The following is a 9479-nucleotide window of genomic DNA, read 5'->3' as shown; positions in this document are numbered from 1 at the left end:
TTGCTGTAAGCTGCCTACAAATATTTTGTTTGAAAGTTTTGATGTTTTCCCACATCAAAGTACTGATATTCTGCAATGCGCTTTTTAAAAACAATGTTTTTTTCATCATGCACGTTCTGTCCTAAAAACAAAAATTGCATGAGTATATCTCTGGATCTGTAAAAGGATACGCTTGCATTCAAACTCTCTTGTGGCACTCAAGTTTTTTGGACCCTGTTGCACTCTGTTTTTGCGCTGCTTTTAGTCTACGACCCATATTACAGAAGTCAACCATCTCTGAGTATTTGGGACTCCTTTGTAAGTGCCTTATCTTTAATCCTTGAAAAGCTCTATAATAAAGGGGTCTGTCAAAGATTGCTTGAATGGAAGATAAAAGAAGGCCCACTTGTCTCACCAAATGCAGTAGAGAAACCTGATGTTTTACTCATGTTATCCTTAGTTCAGTTTTTGTTAGACCTGGCATCCTTAAGGTGGCCTACCAGCAACCTTTTTGCTTTTCACCTCACGTTTTGCTGTATCTTTATGTTGGCCTTAGGACTCTAATCACTTTATCACTACTGTGAGAAAGTGGCTCTGTATATACTGTTCCCAAATAGGTACAGTGTGCACAGAGTCCCCAGTCCCCAGAGGTTTGGCAGAGGCTAAAGTTAGATATAACCTTACTCTCTAAAGTGGTAGCTTGCCGAGCAGTAAGGCAGTATCAGAGTACAGTGTAAAACATTTGTTGTACACACTCAGTCAGCAAACGGTCTCACACACTCAAGAACTGAACTCTAGGCCATTGGTTTGCATACAAAAGATATTGTTGTTTTATTTTAGAACCAACAATAGGTATCAAAATATACTTTCTCAGAATGAGATGCTTTAGTTAAATACTTTGCAATAGGCAATTGACTTTTGCAGGTCATAGTTACAGTTTATTGCAATAGGCAACACAATTTGAATCACAATAATACATTGAGCTCAATAGGAATTTTAAGTTATATGCAATTAATTACTTTCAGGATTACTTTTCTAAATCCAGGACTGGATCCTAGATTCAGTCCTGGGACAGTTCTTGGAAACAAGTGAGTAAATTCGTTTTAGTTACTGTTGTGATTTTTAAGCAATATTTTGCTATTTTACAAGTTGACACTTAGAAACTTTTGCTGATCAAATTACCAATGTTATCCTATGGAAGGAAATTCACTTAGCAGGTAAGTGGGGTTATGGTTCCTTTTTCTAGGTCAGTGTTGGATCCTAGATCCAGCACTACTGTACCACCTGTAAGCAGTTGAGAAACTGCGTTTAAGTTATACAGGCGATTTTTAAGGAATATTTACATGTTTGCAAAATCGACACTTAGAAGAAATTTCACAGAAAAACAGTCAATGGTTTCCTATGGAAGAAAATTCAAGTTACGGGTAAAGTACTGTTAGAAAGATGACCAGAAGGCAGGTAAGTAAGAACTCTTCTTTAATGGTCATACACCACCACAGGATCCAGCCTAGTCAGAGGAAGGGTGCAATGGAATGTTGGTGACAGGGAGAGGGAAGAACCAAGGGAGGAGGAAGGAGGGGGGGGAAAGGAACGTACCAAGTAGGCGATTACAACACACCTCCCTGCATAGGGCAAAGAGAGACATAGCAGATTTAACAAGCAGCGAAAGGTCACTGCAGAACAATGTCAGCAGTAGAACAACAAAGCTAGGTAAGGAACCACAAGGAACATTTGACAATAATTCTCATTTAACACAGTAGTCTCTGGTCCATACAGGTGAGCTCCTTGCTCTCATAGACCTTCTGTGACTGAGGGTTTGCAACTCTGTCTCCGGGTCACTTTCGTTGTCCAAGTCACCCCCTTGTCCATGAGGAATGATTCTGTCCATGCTCCATGTTTGGCCATTGTCGAGATGGACTACATTCCTACCCACACTAGTTATTTTGTAAGGATCCGAAAATCTTGACGCTTCTTTCCTGCGTGCTTTAGGTAAATCCACCCGGACCCAATCACCTTCTTTGAACATTTGTGTTTTTACATGTTTGGTCTGGTCATACCTGACTTTGTATTTAGCTTGGTGTTCCTCCACTTTCCTTGAGATTTCACCTCTGTTTACTACACCGGCGTCCTTCCTTGGCCCTACCGGTGGAGTTAATTTGGTCTTTGGGATCCTTCCTTTGAGAGAGGTGAACGGAGAAACCCCAGTCACACTGTTTGGAGAAGTGCGATAGGCCCATACTGTTTCCACTAACGCTGAATTTGCTGGTGTCCCCATTACTTCTGCTCTCTGCAAACACTCTTTGAACAACCAGTTGATCCTTTCCACTAACCCGTTTGCACGGGGACAGTACAAAGCAGATTTGAGGTGAGTGATGCCCCGGTGATACAGAAATTCTTTCATCTTGTCCGAAGTGAACTGTACTCCATTGTCTGTTATAAGGGTATCAGGTAACCCTTCCTCAAAGAACACACTTTCTAAGAATTGTATGAGGACTCTTGTGTCTATCTGCTGGACACATTTGTAGACCAACCACCTTGAATGATAGTCCACTAGCACCAGAATGAACCGTTCCTTTAATGTTCTTAGGTTGAGGGGACCCATGATGTCCAAGGCTAACTTTGACCATGGTCGATTAGGCACTTCGACAGGCGACAGGGGGGGCTTGCGGGTCTGGTGAGTTTTGTCACTCCGGCTACAGTCTACACAATTTCTCACCACCTGTTCCGTCATGGCGTCCATACCTGGCCACCAATATTCCAGTCTGATTTTATTCTTGGTTAGGCTTCGCCCTAAGTGTCCTGCATGCGCAAGCCCCACAATCTTTTCTCTCAGGTTCTCCAGTGGAATCACTTTCTCCCCTCTGCAAACCACATTGCCTTGTATATTGAGTTCTACTCTGACATCCCAGAATTTACTTAAACTGATAGGAATATCATTCTTGTTTTCCGGCCAACCATTCTTGATGAACTCTTTAATTGAACACATCTCTGCATCATTTTGCATACTGTCATTCCATTCTTCTTTTTTTAGGCATGTGAGTTGCAAAATCACATCATCACATTCACAGCTAACAGGAGCACTTTCTCCCTCTGAGGGAGACCGTGACAGAAAGTCAGCAACCGTGTTTTGATGACCTGGCATATATCTCACACAAAAATTGTATCCTTCCAGTCCCAGAATCCATCTAGCAATTCTGGGAGTGGTTTTGTTAGCCCCTTTGGTGGTGAAAGCAAACATCAGTGGTTTGTGGTCCGTCTTTACAGTAAAAGGGATACCCCACAGAAAGAAGCGGAAGTGTTTAATCGCCCAGAAACAAGCTAGTGCTTCTTTCTCCACCACTGAGTAGTTGATTTCTGCCCCCTTAAGAGCTCGAGATGCAAAGGCCACAATGTGTTCCTTGCCTTCCCCCATTTGGGTGAGACTGGCCCCCAACCCTTTATTGCTTGCATCAGTGGAAAGGATTGTGGTTTTGTTCGGGTCAAACCTACCCAGGGATGGTGCAGAAATTATGCTTTCTTTGACAAGATCAAAGGCCTTCTGACAGGCATCGGACCACACATACAAGGTTCTGGATTTGAGTAGGTTACGTAAAGGTTCCACTATTGAGGAAAAGTTCCTCACAAATTTTGAATAGTATTCGGAAAGGCCCAAAAATGATTTAAGGTCTTGAACACCTTTAGGGGCCTCAGTGTCCCTAATCGCCTTAACTAGGTCTATTTTGGGTTTGATCCCATCTTGAGAGATGGTGTGTCCTAGATACTCAACCGATCCCACCCCTATACGACATTTCTCCTTTTTTAGAGTGAGCCCTGATTTTTCCAAGTTGGACAAGACCATCCTGAGGGTGACGTTATGCTCGTTTAAGTCCTTCCCGTAGATTAATATGTCATCTTGAAAACAGAGTGTTCTGGGAAGGTCTTTCAAGACATGCTGCATGATCCTCTGGAAGGCGGCCGCAGCAGAAGCCAACCCAAAAGGCATGCGACGGAATTAGAAGGCTCCTAGGGGTGTCACAAACGAGGTGAGATGCCGTGAGTTGGGATGAAGCTCCACCTGGTGATAGGCAGAGGATAAGTCGAGAACGCTGAAACAACTCGCACCATTAATGAGGGTAAGCACCTCATGAATACGTGGAAGGGGGTGCCTGTCTACCCATATGTTTTGGTTAAGGTCCCTGAGGTCCACACAGAGCCTGATGTCCTTACTGGTAGCCTTGGTGGTAAGAACAATGGGGGCCAACCACTGTGAACACTCTATGGGTTCGATCACCCCCAACGACAGCAATCTGTCTAGCTCATTTTGAAGAGGCACGTGCATTAAATGTGGTATGGGTCTGGCTTTGTGTGCTACCAGTTTGGCATTGGATTTCAATTTGATGGAATGCTGATAATTCTTGAGTAATCCTAGGTCATCAGAAAACACTTTGGGGAAATCATTGCAAACATCCATCCCTCCCACCGAAGGATCCACTAAGAGGACTTGGTCGGGACTGTTGGGGTCTAACTTAATCCCGAGTTCCCTCTGGTGTTTCCATCCCAACAAGTTGGACCCCTTCTGGGTAATGTATATCTTGCCCACCGTGTTCCTTCCTTTGAACCCTATTTCCTTAGTGGTCATGCCTAATAGGGGTATGGGGTCCCCATTGTAGCCTCCTGGTTGTATATCCGGAGGTTGTACCGTTTCTTCCCATGAGGGAAACAGTTGAGAAAATATGGTGGCATCAACCAGGGTGTAAGGGGAACATGAATCAGCAAAGACCGTTAGGGTTTTGTTATCCAGGGTAATGTTGCAAGATGGGAATTTATCGGTATTGTTTTTGTCTTTAAGTTGAAAAATTAACTTGGGATCAGGAAATAATTGTGGCTCAATCTCCAACACCGCTTTAGAGCGCTGATCATGACATACCCTGGACAAATGTCCTTTTTCCCACATTTGTGGCAGACAACAGAACGTGCTTGGCAAATCGGGTTATTGGCTAAGTGTGTAGGGCTCCCACATCTATAACACTTGAATTTATTTCCCTGAAGTGGGGTGTTAGCTATCTTACTTTTGTGATCTTTGCTTATGGCATTGACCTCCATGGTTTTGCCCCCTTCACCTTTCATTTCAACCATACAATCTGCCGTGTGCTCAATCCCTACCGCTATATCTATGGCTTCCTTGAGGTTAGGATTGGCCACAAGCAGCCTCTCCTGAATCTTATGATTGTTGGTGCACCTGACCAACTGGTCTCTAATCAGGGAATCCTGAAGGGACTCAAACTCACATGTGTTCGCTAGACCCTTTAAGGCTGCAATAAATGGTTTAACCTTCTCATTTTTTCCCTGTGTTCTTGAGAAGAATTTATGTCTCTCTAACACTACGTTTATCCTTTTACTGAAATGCTTTTCTAGTTTGTTTACTGCCACAATATACACATTTTCATCGTCATCACTATCACTTCCCCCTTCTGCATTAGTCGAAATGTCATCATAGACCTTGCGTCCCTCCACGCCCAAATTGTGTAGCAGGGTTTGTAACTTGCGTAAATGGGAAAACTTCTCCCCTCCAATAGCAATAAGATAGGACTCCAGTAACCCAAACCATTGTTTCCAAGGCAGAATAGGTTCTCCTGCCTCGTTAAGGAAAGGTGGGGGCTGCGACATATTAGCAGCTGCCATAATTTACAATAACTATGAGGGAGGAGGTAAAATACAGCAAAACAAAACAATGAACAACGTTGGAAAATGAAGAGGAGAAAACCCAATATACTCAAAATTGTTTTACACCCCACCCCATACAAAAGTCAATGTACATTTCAATATATGATGGAGCAGTACAGAAAATTAGCACAGGTACCAGTTTGGACAGTCATCAAAAATACAATTGAATAACCAACATACACTACAATACTCTGGCGAACACACCACACAGGAGGATCAACAGAACGTGTGACTGAGAATGTTAGCAAAGGGAAACTGAGCTGGTCAGCGTGAGCAGACAAGCGCGACCACAGTGATGATAACTGTGCCCATCAGTGACAAAAACTATGTGCAGCTGTGCCTGTCAGCGTGAAATGACAGGCAGAAGATTCCACAAGCTGTGCCCATCAGCGAAAACGAAGAAAACACATTACAAAGAAGGATTTACACAGCTATATCCTGGATATGTGGAGAATTTCACTGGAGCCCTTAAGATGAAGAAATTGTTGTATTTTCCCCACAACCGGATCGTTAAGAAGAGCCACGCTGCCACCTGGTGGATGAAGTCAGAAACGCACCCCCATTCACCTCAGCAGAGGAGTGTCAATTATGACGGATCAGTTGCGAGCGCGCGAGAAGGAATGCTCGGCTGCCGTCAGGAATCCTGTCAGAAATGCCTCACTTGAAGAAAACAACACAGAGGCTGCCGCACACGGCTATGACAAAGGCGAAGAAACAGAAGCTATGTTGACGGTGCTTCAAACCACAGCCAATACAGCGTTGCTGAGGTCCAAGCAGTACTGAAAGCCAACCCCGTAGCACCCTCAGGCAGGTGCTGTGGTAACCGGTGCGGTAGCGCTGGATGGCCAAAAGCAGGGAATTGACTCCAAATGAGGCGAATTGCAACAAAGGCGGCTGAAACGCTCCTTAGGTCCGCAGAAGCAGGGAGAAACCCGACTAATCACACAGTCGAAATCATACCCTTCACAGACGGACCCACGGCAGGACAGGAAAGGCAGCGCTAAGAGGCCAACACACAGAGCAAGTGTCACAAGGTCACGGAGGCGAAGCTAAAGTGGCAAACTCCCTCCTTCTCTCAGCCACATGCAGGCAGAAGCACACTTGCGAAATTGAAGGGATAAAACGCCTCTTTAATCAGCACAGTAACAGTCTTACTTTGAAGAATATAGAAACAGCGGAGCCTCCCAGGTACTCACGAACGCCGACACAGGAGAGCTGGAATTGAAGAATTGGGGGTGATGGTGAGCCGTCCCCACACAGCAAGACGTCGCCAGTGTTATAAAGATGACCAGAAGGCAGGTAAGTAAGAACTCTTCTTTAATGGTCATACACCACCACAGGATCCAGCCTAGTCAGAGGAAGGGTGCAATGGAATGTTGGTGACAGGGAGAGGGAAGAACCAAGGGAGGAGGAAGGAGGGGGGGGAAAGGAACGTACCAAGTAGGCGATTACAACAAGTACGTTCTCGTTACTTTTGTAATCCAGTGCTGGGCTCCTAGGCTCAGTACTGGGACATCTATCTAAAACAGGTAAACAATTACGTTTTCACAGTTGGTACGATTTTTAAAGAATATTTGTAAGTTTCAAAAATCGACACTTAGAAAATTTTCAGCAAAAAGCAGGCAATGATATCCCATGGAAGGAAATTCGAGTTACTGGTAAGTACGGTTAAAATTACTTTTCAGGGTCAGTACTGAGCTCCAAGATGCAGCACTGAGGTCTCTCCTGATAACAGGTGAGTAAATCAGAATTCGTTGTTCGGCTGATTTTAGATGAATATTTTAAAGTTCCAAAACTCCACACCACTTAGAAGAATTTCCAAGTGAAACAACGAAATTTTAGCCTATGGAAGAAAAGTGAGTTATTGGCTTTTAGGTAAGTACTCGACTGGCAGAGTTATGGTTCTGGGCATAGACTCAGGGGTCTCCCAGGGGAGTCGCAGCCTACTTGCCAAGCCTTAAACTCCCCTTTTATTACATATAATTTACACCTAAGGTAGGCCCTAGGTAGTCCTAGGTGCATGATGCTATGTAAGTAAAAAATAAGATATGTACTTTGGTGGTTCGCGTGTCCTGTAAGTACCAAACAGTCTATTTCATTTTTCACTACTGTGAGGTCTACCCCTCTCATAGGTTAGCTCTGTGTATTCCCCTATACTTTTTATTTGGTAATTCCATATCGGAGAGGAGTAGCTTTATTTATTTATTGAAAATCCTACTTACTGGTAAGGTTGGATTTAACTTTACTATTTTAGAAATGCCACTTTTAGAGAGTGAACATTTCTCTGCACTTACTGCTCTATTTGCCTGAAACCTGGCCCCAATACACGTCTGGATTGGGCTGGGTGACAGCAAAATTTCTGCCTTCCCTCTAGAGAGCCACAACACAGGTCACTCAACTGCACCTGGGGGATGAACTCGGCTCCCCCTCCACCCCCAATAGGTTCAAGAACGATAATTTATGTAAGTAAATACATTATAGCTACAGCTTATAATCATGCGACTTTAAATCATTTGTTGTTAGATGGTTTAAATATTTGAAAGGATCTGTTTTTAATAGACATTTTACAAAAACCACTGGCACATTTGCTAATTCTGTAAAAATAACTCCCAACTGCCGTGACATTGCCAACCACAATGCCGTGACTCGGATTCAAACCGAGGTTGCTGCGGCCACAACGCAGAGTACTATCCACTATACGATCACGGCGAGCTACTTGGGCTCAACGACATACAGTGACATGGAGAATTTATAATTCGGAACACTCAGGGCTATTCCTGTGATAGGCTGGATGTATTCATTGCTTCCTCATTCCTCATTCAGAGGCTGCGTCTCCTCAGTGGTTGATAGGCTGAAACCGTTTCCTGGCCGCCTGCTTGTGAAATGCCAGGAGTCAAAGATCACACATTACACTTGCGGACCTGTGATGGGACACCAATGCAGAGAAACCCACCTGGCACAGACCTTCTATTCTGTCTATTAGACCTGCATCTTCCCTGCACCTTTCAAGCCATTTGTATGTGAAGCAAGAAAGAGTTAGAGAGTGATCCATCTACACTTTTATAGGGAGGATGTCGCCGTGAGCTCCTCCCAGCTAATCACACGAACAGCAGAAAAGCAAGATAAATACACAGTTGAGGGGTGGGCTGCATGGTTATGTTTTTGAGTAAATATTGAAACTGACCTCAGTGGCTCATTAGCAGAGCTGCGGCTAATGACTGGTGCCAAATCATGATGAAGCAAGCACCATGGCTCGTAGGGGACCCACAACACGCTTTTCTTAGCTCACTTTTCCAATTCAAGTCTGACAACAAGAGGCAGGAACCACGTGGCTTCGGAAGCTCAGGAAAGTAGCCACCAACCACAGAGAAAGAGAGAACTGGCAGTATGAGAGGTGGAGAATACAGAAGCGGGAGCAAGGAGCTCAAATGAGATTGATGGCGTTTAAATAGAGCGCGTAAAGGAACAGTTACACAGGTAAGAAATGGGAAAGACAGACTAGGGAAAAAAACACAGAAAGAGCCAGTAGATGAAATTCTCTTCCTGGGACAGCAGGTTAAGAGAAATTACACATGGGGAGGTTAAGCATGTAACACGGGGGAGAATAAAAAAGAAAATGCAGTTTTATGAAGTGTGTTTGCCAATCCAGCCAGCACTTTTGTTCTATTTCTCTCTTTGCGTCTTTTATTGGTAAAGTAACTTTCAAGTGCATGTGCAGGTATGAATGAGAGAGCAACGGTATAATAATTTGAAGCGTTTACACCAGTGCTAAAGTAGGAATGAGGTGTAGCAAAGAC

Source organism: Triturus cristatus, chromosome 12, assembly GCF_964204655.1.
Source record: "Triturus cristatus chromosome 12, aTriCri1.1, whole genome shotgun sequence".
In the NCBI taxonomy this organism is placed as follows: domain Eukaryota; kingdom Metazoa; phylum Chordata; class Amphibia; order Caudata; family Salamandridae; genus Triturus; species Triturus cristatus.
The sequence above is the reverse complement of the archived record's forward strand: the minus strand, read 5'-3'. Positions refer to the sequence as shown.